The 4,342-nt window shown below is 43.8% G+C and overlaps 1 long non-coding RNA gene across 1 annotated transcript; it reads left to right on the top strand.

Annotated features, from left to right (window-relative positions):
* Positions 1-1,047: 1,047 nt before the first annotated feature.
* On the top strand, positions 1,048-3,773 carry LOC112844179 (uncharacterized). Its single transcript, XR_003216844.1, has 2 exons — positions 1,048-1,147; positions 3,621-3,773. It is a non-coding gene; the product is annotated as an uncharacterized LOC112844179 (long non-coding RNA).
* Positions 3,774-4,342: the final 569 nt, after the last annotated feature.

The following is a 4,342-nucleotide window of genomic DNA, read 5'->3' as shown; positions in this document are numbered from 1 at the left end:
TTTTTTTTTTTTTTTAAAGCTTGAACTTCAGTAACTCCTCATTAATCAGTAACTATGGATTAAACTGTAGAACTGAAAAAATGTAAGAGAAGAACTTCAGATCCTGAGTGTGTGAGGACAGAAGAATCAGCTTTATTTCAGATTTGATAAACTTTATATTTTAGTTTGTGATGATTCTGTTCTCTTTGTGATAACAGCATGAAGGGCTGGCCCTCAGCACCACCCAATGACAGCAGACAGATCATCCAACATGTTAACAGCAAAATTAACTAGCCCGACGTCCCGGGGCTAGCGATTTTTCCAGTCGGGCTACCAAAATCCATCTCAGCCCTGCCCGTCGGGCTATCATAGGAAGGACAAATATATGTCAATGCTTTTGCATTCTTTCGGACATGTAGCTGGGTAATTATGTCATTGGCATCGGTGAGCCACTGTCACTATGTGACATATTGAAATCACGTTTGAATTTGCTCTTTCTTTTTGCTTTCACTTTGCAATCGCGCGAACTGTGTATAGAGAGCGACAGTACTGATTGGTGAGTGACGATAATTTGCGCACCAATTCCTCTGACATCGTCTTATCAATCGTTAGCTTACTATGCGAACATGACAAGTGAACTCTCCCGCAGCAAGCTTAAACATGTGAGAGGTTGATCGCGCAGAGAATCGCTCAGCGTTATGTGAGTACGTGTGTAAAAGCAGCAGGATATATATTTTAGTTCTGCTGAGCCAAATAAGACCGGTCAGGGTGAAGAAGTGACAGCCAAACAGCGCCGTAGCTCCGCAAACGCACATAACGCACACTGCGTAGGGCACCAAATGGCCGGTAGGGCACCAAAAAAATCAGGGTCGTAAAAAAAAAAAAAAGTAAACCATATTAATACTATAAATATCATATGCATTAATATGGTTAAACAATACAAAAGTAACATAAAACAATTTCCCGAGAAAAGGGGTGAATCTGCTTTGTGCCCTGTCTCCAGTCTCCTCCTGGTGCCCCCCCCCACTCCCAGTGGTCTGTTCTATAATGCCTCAATTCGGTATTGGTAACACCTGTTTGAACATGGCCTCGAAACGGCAACAGGAGTCGGGAGCGGAGAAAAGAAAGAAGAAGAGGAAGCGTGATGAAACTCAGGCGTCGCTTGCCGGTAAGGCAATGTTTAAATAATAACAATAAAAAAAGTTCATTATTGTAGCCCTTGCTTGCACGCTCATGTCCGTCAACTCTGTGATAGCTCCTGTTAGCAGTGTTCATACTGTGTTCATACCATTCTATATGAATATAGAATGGACTACTAAAAGCAACTCATCATGGTCACTCAATTGACGGTTTTCAGATAACGTTAGCAATCGTGAGACTAGCATTTCCCTCCTCAGGTTGCTAGCTGGCTAACGTCATGCATGCTACTGATTAACCTTAACTTTGGGATAGGTCAGTGATGCAGTCAAGTATTATTATCAGATTAGACAAGATTACTTTGTATGTTGCTGCATTTCAGGATATCTATAAAGACGCATATCTTATTTATGCGGCATAAATAAGATTTATGCGGCATACTTCAGGAGAGTGAACCCACGCAAAGCTACTGGTCCGGACGGGATTCCCGGCCGCGTCCTCAAGTCATGCGCGGCTCAGCTGGCTGGAGTGTTCACACATATCTTCAACCTTTCCCTCTCTCTGTCTGTAGTCCCAGCCTGCTTCAAAATGGCCACCATCGTCCCTGTACCCAAATCCTCCACCATCTCATCATTGAACGACTGGCGACCTGTAGCCCTGACCCCCATCGTGAGCAAATGCTTCGAGAAGCTGGTCAGGGACTTCATCTGCTCCGCACTACCCGACTCACTGGACCCTCTACAGTTCGCATACCGCCACAACAGGTCCACTGATGATGCCATAGCCCTGACACTCCATGCTGCCCTGTCACACCTGGAGAAGAGAGACACGTATGTGAGAATGCTGTTTGTAGATTACAGCTCAGCATTCAACACCATCGTTCCCTCGAAGCTGGACAGGAAACTGCAGGATCTAGGACTGAGCAGCTCCCTCTGCAGCTGGATCCTTAACTTCCTGTCTGACAGACGCCAAGTGGTCAGACTGGGCAGCACCACCTCATCCCCCATCACACTGAACACTGGTGCTCCACAGGGGTGTGTACTGAGCCCTCTCCTGTACTCACTCTACACCTACGACTGCACGGCCACTAACAACTCCAACATCATTGTGAAGTTTGCGGACGACACTACAGTGGTGGGTCTTATCACCAACGGTGATGAGACAGCCTACAGGGAGGAGGTCAGCGCCCTGACCCACTGGTGTCAAGACAACCATCTCACCCTCAACGTCGCAAAGACAAAGGAGCTGATAGTGGACTTCCGGAGGTGCAGAGGAGTACACACCCCCATCACCATCAACGGCGCCGCTGTGGAGAGAGTGAGCAGCTTCCGCTTCCTTGGTGTACATCTGGCTGAGGATCTTACGTGGTCAGTACACATAAACAAGACAGTGAAGAAGGCACAGCAGCGCCTCTTCTTTCTCAGGAGACTGAAAAGATTTGGCATGAGCCCCCGCATCCTCAGGACCTTCTATCGCTGTGCCATTGAGAGCATCCTCACTGGATGCATCACCACCTGGTATGGCAACACCACCGCTTACAACCGCAAAGCTCTCCAGAGAGTAGTGCGGTGTGCTGAACGGATAATTGGAGGTGAGCTTCCCTCCCTCCAAGACATCTACAGGAAGCGGTGCCTGAGGAAAGCGGGGAGGATCATCAAGGACTCCAGTCACCCCAGCCATAAACTCTTCAGACTACTTCCATCAGGAAGGAGGTTCTGCAGCATCCGGTCCCGTACCAGCAGACTGAGAGACAGCTTTTTCCACCAGGCCATCAGACTGCTGAACACGTCATAGACACCTCACCCTCACTACTGGAACTTCAACATTACGCACTCCATACTGTACATTAATGCCACTGTTTTGCACATACCTACCTCTGTATATTTTATATTTTATATATCTTATTTTATTGTTTACTCTATTTCATTTGTAAAACATGTATATACACACTCACACACACACACACACACACACACACACACGTAGAAAAACATATTTAGTACACACATTCAGTAATGTATATACCTTTATATATGGTACATATATTTATTACTTTTAGATTAACCATTTTTATATTTTGCTTGTTGCACGTTATTGTATTTTGCACAACTCTGTTGCTTGTGAAGCTTGCACACAAGAATTTCACTCGCATGTACTGTACCAGTGTACCTGCACATGTGATGTGACAATAAAGGTGATTTGATTTGATTTGATTTGATTTGATTTAAATAAGATATAGGTTTCATATTACAGTGTAATATGAAACCTATATCTTCCAGTAATATAGATTTCCTACTTGCGCATTTATATCAAATTATGTACAGCATGTTTATATTGCCATTTGCCATTATGAAAATCTATACATGTAAAATATAGTTAGTAATTTTTAAATGTACCAGTGACTTACTTAATTTATTAGTCTTATAATGCAATTTTTCGTAGGCCTACTGTAGATTCAAAATTGTATTTCTGTAAAATCCCTGAATATTTTCTCTTGTATGCAGGGTCAATGCTTAAATATGTTCAAGGAGGATCTCAAGGACAGGATGAACCATCCAGTAGTAGTGCCATCCCTGGACATCAACCACCAGCCATTGTAGACCCTGCAACAATCCCTAGCCAAGAAGAACAAGAACCATCAACCACCAGTTCAGGTACAGTTCCATACACAAGTACCACTGAGAGTCCTGTCACTGAGAGACTATCAGAAAGTGACACTGTGGAGACATGTGTGCCCCCTTCAACCGATCCTGCTCTTTGGCCAGCTCACATTGTAGATGCTGATCGTGTTGAAATTGTGCGGAGAGGTCCTTTTAATGTCAGCTCTGATTTTAATTTTCCAAAGGGGCCTGAGTATTTATTTGTAACAGTATTTTTAACCTCCTTTAACCTTATTTATTTGTTTAACTGTCATGTTTGTTGTTATTTAATTAAACAAATTCCACTGAGAAATTCAAAAGTATTAATGTTTTTTTGTTTTTTTTTAAGTGGCGGGGGGGGCACCATAAAGCATTTGTGCTTAGGGCACCCAAATGGCTAGCAACGGCCCTGCAGCCAAAGGAAAGCTTACCACAAAACGGAAAAGTTATGACAAATCAGACTATGAGGGGAAAATGAAAGTGCAGCTTTATGGTTTCATGGACAAAAGAATTTCTGTGGCTGCAATATGACAAGCTAAATAACCAGGGGTGCACATAAGTGGTCCGCAGGTGCGCATTCACTGTCA

This window comes from Oreochromis niloticus, linkage group LG3 (genome assembly GCF_001858045.2).
Source record: "Oreochromis niloticus isolate F11D_XX linkage group LG3, O_niloticus_UMD_NMBU, whole genome shotgun sequence".
Taxonomy (NCBI): Eukaryota; Metazoa; Chordata; class Actinopteri; order Cichliformes; family Cichlidae; genus Oreochromis; species Oreochromis niloticus.
This window is presented reverse-complemented; position numbering and strand designations above follow the sequence as displayed.